This window comes from Nannospalax galili, unplaced genomic scaffold (genome assembly GCF_000622305.1).
Source record: "Nannospalax galili isolate Female #2095 unplaced genomic scaffold, S.galili_v1.0 scaffold114, whole genome shotgun sequence".
NCBI lineage: Eukaryota > Metazoa > Chordata > Mammalia > Rodentia > Spalacidae > Nannospalax > Nannospalax galili.
In genome coordinates, this window is record NW_008336930.1 from 1,601,972 (window position 1) to 1,611,758 (window position 9,787).

Below are 9,787 nucleotides of genomic sequence, written 5' to 3' on the forward strand. Positions count from 1 at the left end.
ATTTAAAATTAGAAAAAATTTACCTTCAAACTAGTTTCAAACAGTTATTTACTCATTATATTAGGTGTCAGGGAGATAAAATAAGTGAGAGGGAAAGATTAATTACCTCTATGTCATTTTAGTATTGTTTTATTTTGCTTATTTCAAAGAATGATAAGTACATCAAAAACTCACCTATGAAAAACTGAAGGCAATGTTAGGCACAAACTTTAGATGAAGGTGGGTGTGCTGGATAGTTTCAGTTATCAACTTGACACACTTGGAAGAGAGAATCTCAACTGGGAAATTTCCTCCATTGGATTGGCCTGTGGGCATGACTGTGAGGCATTTTGTGATTACTGAATGACATGGGAAGGTCCAGCCCACTGTGGGTGGTACTACCCCTATGTAGGTATATCCGAGTTGTATAGGAAAGCAAACTGCCGGGGATGGAGAGCTGGCTTGGTGAGAGATTGAACTGGTAGGAAAAAGTAATCATCAGACTTCTTTACTTGTTCATGGCTGCTCTTGCAGAAGGCCTGGGTTCAAATCCCAACACCCACATGGTGGCTAACAGCCATCTATAACTCTGGTTCCAGAGGATTCCACCCCCTTCTCACCTCTGCAGACTTTGTGTGACATGGGTCCACTTACATACATGCAGGCAAAACACTCTTATACATAAAATGAAAATAAATAAATAAATAAATAAATAAATAAATAAATAAATAAATAAATAAATAATTGAAGAAAAGAAAGCAGACTGAGCACAGACCAGTGAGTACCTTTCCTCCAAGGTCTGTGCTTCAACTCCTGCCTCCAGGTCCCTGCCCTATAACCCTTTCTTCCCAAGTTGCTTTTGGTCACTGTTTTATCACAGCAACAAAAATTAGCTAGAAAAGTGGAAACTTCAAATTAAATGTGGTTGTCATCTGATCAAGACATGTGATGTTCCTAAAATACTTTTATAACTATTTTAGAATTACTGTTCAGTCACTGGTAAAGTTGGGCATGCATGTTATAAGTTGGAATGCCGGGGCTGGAGAGATGGCTCAATGGTTCAGAACACTGGCTGTTCTTGCAGAAGACCTGGGTTCGAATCACAGTACCCACATGGCAGCTAACAACTGTCTGTAACTCCAGTTCCAGGGGATCCAACAGCCTCTTCTGTCCTCCCTGGGCATTGCATGACACGGGTGCACTTACCTATATGCAGGCAGTTAATGCATACACATAAAATAAAGTTAAATAAAGAAGAAAAAAAAGGTGGAATGCCACAGGTTACTTTAAATTCATTGGCTGTGACAGCCCATTTCCTCATGTCATATTCTAGGTCGGAATTTATATTTTTTTTTCCAAATTAAAGCTGTCTATTCCTTATCAGACATACTCTCATATTCTTATAGAAGACTAATATCCACAAACTCCTTAAAACAAAATTGTCTTTTGTCTTATATTTTGAATGCATCCCTGTGGCCAGGAACCGTGCTCAGGGTTCATTTGTCTTCCGGAATCCAGTCTTTCGTGGAGCCACTGATAAATCTAACACCAGCACTTACGTTACTCCTCTTCCTCTTTTGTGAACTTTACCCTCTTTAATCCTCGGTCAGCAGTGCATTTTTCTTCTGAAACCTTGTCACCAAAGATCACTAGAAATGCCTAATCATCAAAACCCAGAAATTGATCTTCATTCCTAATTCTAAATAAACAATGTCCACTTTGGGTACCAATCCTTATTTTTTAAAATATTGCTTAACCTTGGTGCTTCCTTGTTGTCTCTGGGCCACTCCTCTTCTTCCTCCTTCCCTGGACTCTTCTTTCTTTCCATATGGTACATGTCTTTATGCCTCTAGCAAGTTGTTGGCTCTCCTCTTCGTTGCTGCCTCATGAAGCTAACCACTTCATGGAAAAGAAAGTATACATTAGAAAAGAGATTCAAGTGGGATCCAGGCTGACACCTTCTAGCAATGGTTTGTTTCTCTGGCTCTGTAATTATTCACTTTCTCTCTGTCAGCTAATAGAATTTCTAATCGCCATGAAATCTATGGAAGAAAAATTGAAGACATCTCTAAAACCTCTCTCTTAACACTTTCCATGAATCAAACGGTTTCCTGAGTCCTACGTGACTTCCTTCAATGATGGCTCTCAAATGCTTCAGATGTATTCTCAACAAGATCACTGTGCTACAGCTTTCTTTTATTGTAGCCCCTCACCCATCTATGCAATTTCTTCCCCCACTGCTGTCAACTTAATAGTCCTCAATTTCTACTTTAAGCAATCACTTTCCTACTCATAAAATTCTGACGACCTCTGTAGGATCTATGAAATTAATTAAAAACCGTCACCTCCATTGCTGGTCAGTTGCTTCTCTTTCTATGCTAATTGAACTGTGGCTCTAGCTCTAAAAGGACGTTCTCAGACCTTGGTGGGCATCAAAATCATCAGCTTGACTGAATCTCTGATCTTTGCGTCCTTCTCCCTGCAAGAGTTTCTAATTCAGTAGGTCTGAGTGAGAACTGAGAACTGGAATTGCCGGTTAAGTCCTTTTATGATGCCCATCTTACTGTACTGTAAGAGAACGTTATTGTAAGTACCACTGACTGACTATAACTTGGCCAGACACTCTTTCCTTTCAGTCTTTTATTCTTCCAAATAAAGTTCTCTCCCTTCTGCACGTCCTCCAAGCTCCCGCACTCCTATAATGATTTCAGTGTGTCATTCATAGAAATTGTCTACTTCTTTATCAAAACCCGCTCTTCACCACAATACAATGGAAGCCACATCCTTCTGCCCAGGCCCCTGCAGTCGCTTCTTCACTGCTCTCTGTGGCATCTGCTTGTTTCTCAACACATGTATTTCAAAAGCATCCTATCCTCACCAAAAGCACAGTCAAAATACCAGCCACTGCCCATTTCTTCTAGATAAGGAAAAATAAGTATAAATATGTCATTCTGTTAAGAAATTGATACTTGGTTCCAATGAACTAGGAATTAATTCCTCCCTTTTTTAGTTTATTTATTTTCAGGTTCACACTATTAACAAAAATGTAGCTTAAAGTTGTGTTTTCATAAAATACCAAAAGAGCTTAGTTCCTATTTTTATTTATCAGCTATAAAAACTTGAAAACATCAGTTAGTCATTTGGGGAAATACAGATCAAACCATAATGTAATATTACTATAGTGATAATAAAAAAGAAAGTGAAAATTTTAGAGAAACAACAACACTTACAAATTGGCAGTGGGAATTTCAAATGGTGCTTTGGAAATTAATGTGTCAGTTCCACAGATAACAAAAATAAAGATGTTGAGTGGTCGACAATTCTATTCCTCAATTTATAACTAGAAAAAATTAAAGAGTTTTTATATAAAAACTTGACTACTGTTATTCTGGAGAGCATTCTTCATAATACCCCAAAGTTGGAATCATTTCAAATGCCCATCAACAAATGGCATAAATGAACAAATAATATGTGCTATATCTGTAAGTAATGGATAAGTAATATGTGATGGTAAATTATTAAGCAATCAAAGGGAATGGATTCTTGGGGCTGGAGAAATGGGTTAGTGGTTAAGAATGCTTACTGCTCTTGTAGAGACCTCAGATTGGTTCCCAGCACCCACATTGGTCAATTCACAATAGCCTGTAACTCTAGCTCCAGGGGAGCTGATGCCCTCATTTTTCTTCCTGGGCACCTGCACTCACATGCACACATGCTCTCTCTCGCACACACAAATTAATAATAATAATAATAATAATAATAATAATAATAGTGGTGGTGGTGGTGGTGGTGGTGGTGTTGGCTGGAGAGATGGCTCAGCAGTTAAGAGCACTGGCTGTTCTTACAGAAGACCTGGTTTCATATCTCAGCACCCACATGGTACCTAACAATTGTTGGTAACTCCAGGTCCAAGGGATCCAACACTGTCTTCTGTTCTCCTCAACCACTGCACAACACAGGTGCAGTTACACACACGCAGTCATCACACTCCTACACAAAAAAATAAAAATACATAGCCTGGGATGGTGGCACATGACTTTAATCCCAGCACTCAGGAGGCAAAGCCAGGCAAATCTCTGTGAATCAATGTGAGCCTGGTCTATGTAATGAGTTCCAGGCCAGCTGGAGCTCTCAAAAAGACCAAAAAAAAAAAAAAAAAAAAAAAAAAAAAAAAAAAAAGAAAATGGAGGGCTGGAGAGATGGCTCAGGGCCAAAGAACCAACCATCCATAACTCCAGTTACACAGGATCTGACACCCTCTTCTGTCCTCCAGGGGCACTGCACAACATGGGTACACTTAGATACATGCAGACACAACACTTATACACATAAAATATAAAAAGAAAAAAGCCCCATTTAAAAAAAGAAACAAAGAAAGAAACAGTACAGGAAGTTGTCAGAAACAAAGTGATGGGGAGATATGGGAAATGTTGGAAGGGAGGGAGTGGATGTGGATTTGATCAAAACACCTTATATGCATGTATGAAATTCTCAAAGTATTTTTAAAAGTTAAAAAAGAGAGAAAAAAATAAGTAAATCAACAACAACATCAACAAAAAAGAAAGCTATGGTTTTAGTTTATTTTCTTGTTGGTGTGAGAAAATACCTTTACAAAGGTAATTCAAAGAGAAAGGCTTTATTTTCTGATAGTCTTTCAGGGTTGGGAAGCCACAGTAGGGAATCTGAGGGATCCAGTCACCTTGCACTTGCAGTCAAAAATCAGTGAACAAAGAATGCCAGAGCTCAGTTCTCATTCTCTCTCTCTCTCTCTCTCTCTCTCTCTCTCTCTCTCTCCCCCCCTAGATTCCCATCCAGGGAATGGTCCTGCACACAATTAAGATGGGTTTTTTCACATCAATTGATCTGCTCAAGATAATTCTCCACAGGCATAACAAGACACCCTCCCCGGCCCCCAGGTGATTCTAGAGTCTCTCAACCGGACAATTGTGGTAGTTTGAATGAAACTATCTCCCACAGGCTCCAAGCATTTGAACATTTTGTCCCCAGTTGGTGGCGCTGTTTTGGGAGGTCTTAGAAGGTGTGGCAGTGCTGGAGGAAGTGCTTCAATTTGGAGGGGGGCAGGCTTACAGATTTCTTAAGCCTTTTCAGATCTCCAGTTGTTCTCTGCTTCCTTTGTTTGAAGACATAAGAACATAGATAGCTTCTGCTCCTACTCCAGCCACCTCTGCCACCATGTTTCCCTGCCATGACGGACTCTTGCCCCTTTGGAACCATAAACTAAATAAATTCTTCATTTTGTAAGTTCCCTTGGTCATGGTGTTTTTATCACAGCAACAGAAAAGTAACACGATAATCAGCATTTAACTATCATAACTTATATTAAAATACCTCCCAGGCCTTATGTTTTAAATCAGTGTTATGTTTATCTTTTAAGTATATCTTATATAAAGCCTTTCTTGGTACACATTTTTCCTTAGCTCCTCAAGTAAAATATATCACAGCAAGAATTCTGCTTTATCAAAGTCAGAAATGATTTTCTACAAAGAGTAAAATATACATGTAGTCTTTGAAGTGAAAGAGGCAAAAAAGAAACAAAAAAGCTTCTTAAAATATTTGTCATGCTCAACAATAAAGGTTGAAGCCAAGCATTCTATACAGAGAAGAAATGTGATCCTGAGACTTGTCAAATAGAAGATTGTCAGTTGAAGCAGTCTCCCTGAGATCAGTAAGAGAAAGCCATTGGTGGGCACCTGGGAGGCTGAGTCAATATAGATTAAGTTAATTGCATATCACATTCTATATGAATGTGTAGATGAGATAAAGGCTTTAGAGAATAAGAACTTCTCTTAAAAATTATATTTCAAAAAAACTTATTTCAACAGTTCCAAGGAGCTAAATCCCTAAAATTGGATGTATAACTTAAAGTATGGGCAACAAAGTTTGAATTTTCTCATTTTCATTTTATAGCTAAAAGATTACATTTAGTATTATGTTCCTATATATTGATGGTAGTAAATATAATTTCAGTAAGTGTACATGCATTTGTATTAGGGACATATGCTCAAAAATTTACAAATAGACTAAGACAGATCTTTAGTGGAGTGTACGATGATGGGTAGCAGGTGAACATGGGCAACAGGAGGAAGTCACGTGTGGTTTTCACATCTAAAAATTGAAATAGTTGGCACATATTTGTAACCCCAACACTCAGAAGGCAGAAGCAGGATGATGGAGAGATCACAGTCTGTACTACACGATAAGTCTTTTAATAAAACCCACAAAATTGTTTTCCAGCATTAAAAAAAAAATCAAAAGATTGTATATCAAGTCTAGGCTTTCCTCAGATCTTGAGCAGTGAGAAGACCTGGGTACCCATTTGACAGCACTTGGCTGAATGACGGCTGGCTCTTTTGCTGTTGGTGGGCTCCTGGCCATCCACATTTCTTTCTTTGTAGTGTTTAGCCTTGTTAGTTTCCCCATTCTGCATCAACTGTATCATCCACAGCATAATGTACTACTGACCAAATACTGAAAGCAATAAACCATAGTCCTTATAGGTACAAATAAGACCTTATCAATGACCACCAGATCTGTTCAGCTTTCCTTCTGAACATGCAATTCAATCAATTCCAAGAGTCTCTGGAATTTAGGATTGACCCTGTGTTTACAATCTATCTAATGGAAGAGAATGTTGACCCTCTTTCTTTTATCTCCCCATATAAAATGGCTAGATACCAACATGCTTTGTGATCTTGGAAGCTATGTGTACAAATTGCAACAACTGTGTTAATCTGATATCAGTGTGACTCCTAGGAGCTGACTTGTTTCCCTCTTTCCTGCCACAGGAACCTGAATTCTAAATAAACATGTTATTTAAGCCATTAATATTTGAAGAATCACCTTAGTTAAAATTACCATAGTTGCCCCTTCATCTATCTCTGTTGTCTTCCTTCCAAGAACTGTAGCTATCAATCTTGGTAGGAAAGAAGGTAACAAGGGAACAGTTTTCTAAATCTTCTCTTTTTTTCATCCATTTATTAGTATCTTTTAAAAAATGTGTATTACTTGGGCTGGAGAGATGGCTCAGCGGTTAAGAGCACTGACTGCTCTTGCAGAGAACCCGGGTTCAATTCCCAGCACCACATGGCGGCTGCAAACCATCCTTAACTCCAGTTCCAGGGGAATTCGAAGCCCTCTTCTGACCTCCTCAGCATTGCGTGACATGGGTGCACTCACACACATGCAGGCAATACACTCATACACATAAAATGAAAATAATGAATAAAATATTTAAAAATATACATCACCTATTTGTGTCTTTTAATGGTTCCTCACCCTTCATGTCATCTTACCCTATTATGTTCTTGAGGTTGTATACAATCCAGGACGCATTCAGAGGAAATAGCAAAAGGCTCATTTCAAACTACTTTATTTTTTTAATTTTATTTATAATTTTAATTTTATGTGTATGCATGTATTGCCTGCATGTAGGTAAGTGCACCCATGTCGTGCAATGCCCGCAGAGGTCAGGAGAGGCTGTCTGATCCCCTGGGACTGCAGTTACAGACAGTTGTGAGCTGCCATGTGGGTGCTGGGGTTCAAACCTGGGTCTTCTGCAAGAACAACCAGTGTACTTAACTACTGAGCCATCTCTCCAGCCCCAAACTACTTTAAATAAAAGGAAAATTATGTAGTTTAGGTTTTAGTTATAAGTGAATCAGGGTTGGGGTCTTCTTTCCTTCAGCTCTTTAACATCTTTTCTTCTCTGGTAAGTTTCTCTGGAGCTCACTATGGCCTGATTGCCCTAGCTGATGCACAGGGGCCTAAGAGGGAATATGTACTGCAGGGTGACTGGGAAGAGGCAGAGCCTGTGATGTCTATGTCCTGGTGCCACTGCAACCTAGCTCTCCACAAGACAGTCTTACATTTTCCCAATGCTGTCTACCTTTCTCAGATTTTATTAATGAATTTTTAAAAATTATTTATTTAATAACCATATGATTAGAAGAAGCATTTCATTACAACAGCATTGACATATTCAATAACAATTTCCAGAGCTAAGATGCATCTTTTTCAAAATTGGCTGTAATTTTTAGGTTTACAGTTGAATTAATACAGTTATTCAATATTGTACTCTGTATAAACCTTATAGGATATAAAATTAAATGAGGTTTTAAACTTTAAAAAAGATCTCCATTTCACTACTAAAATACACAGTTTCATACAGAAAAAAATCATTTTTAATATAATTAACACTAAAATGCACATGCGTTTCTAATCTCTATATATCTGATTATTACTAGTAACAGTCGGTTACTTTCTGAGCTCCTTGGCATCTGAGCATGGATATAAAGTCATCAGGTAGATTTCAATGGTAATTTTATTCACATCTACCAATTATTAAGGAGCAAATTTTTATGGGAGGGTAGCACCCTCCCATACCCTCTCTCCCCCCACTAAGCCCTTATACTCTGATATCCCTGCTACTGTATTCTGTGTTGTGGGCACCCCCAGCCATTCCCCACTACTTGCCCTTCTGGTGAATCTAGTCTGCCTATCTAGAGGTCTTTGTTTTAGGAGGGTCAGCTGTTCCTCATCTAGAAGTAATAAGTTGTCAATATTCCCTTGGATAAGATTGGGATCTGTTGTTCAATTTCCCAGTTCTATGCTGGGTTACTATCTGGGAATATCTTTGGCCACCCTGGCCAACAGCTCAAAAGAAGGTATCGCCTGTCTGGCATTGTTGCTTGTTGTGTAGCCTTTAGCTATACATATGGACTCTTATGAAATTATATTGGCCCCTTTAATCTTTGGTTATACTTTGCTCTTGGGTATTTAAGGCCATACAGTTGGTCCAGATAAACCGATTTATTTTTACTCTTAAGGATGTTTGAGGATCTGTTCCTCAGGGATCACATGGGCTTGGGATGAGCCCTTGGCTCCTTTCTTTTACGAGTTCTGCCTATGTGAAGATAAGTCAAAGGCCCTACTCAATCATGGCTGGCTTTGCTTGGAAGCATGGAGGGAACGATTCCTCTGTGTTGACCCTCCTCTTAATAGACTGGACACTGGTTCAAGTCCACCTGGTGGGGTCTCCTCGGCCTCCTTGATCAAGAGGACAGGTGACCCATCACCATTATAGGACATTTTGAGAGATGCTCATAGTCCCTAGGAACTAGTCAACCTAGGAGGGCAAGAAGCAAAAACTGTCCTTTATGTCTGACATCTCTGACAAAATTATTATAGACCTCAAAGTATGTCTGTTAAACACCCAAGAAAGTTAGTTCCACCAGTCTGGTATTTTTAATTACTGTCATGTAGATAAATTTTGGGCAAAGACTAGTTGTTCTCAGATAAACCTTACCTAGACATACATTACTTGATCTGCTACATATAATTTGTCAGTAGGTTGTAGGATTAATATGGTTCTCTCTGGTTTTCAAAACTAGCTAGGCATTGTTTATCTCTCATATTGTCTCACCCCTCCATCATGGTTTTCCCACTTAAGGTGCCCCCATTTCCCCCCTTTCTCCCTTACTAATACTCTTCTCCTATGGTCCTACCTCTCTTGAGCTCCTTCTTACCCTTTATCCCCTAGGTTCCTTGTATACCTTTCCCTCCCCCCTCCCTTAACTAACCCAATATTTATCCATATCTCCCTAATTAAGGCCTGTTTCCTAATGTTCTTCACTTTTAGGTTATTTCTTTTCCTTTACTTCCCTGTTTCCTTTCATTTATCCTGGTTCCTGTAGTTATGTCTGGATACATACTCACTTATCAGGATTTGGTACTAGGATCGACATATCAGGCAGAACATACGTCATTTTTCGTGGAGTTTTGTTACTTC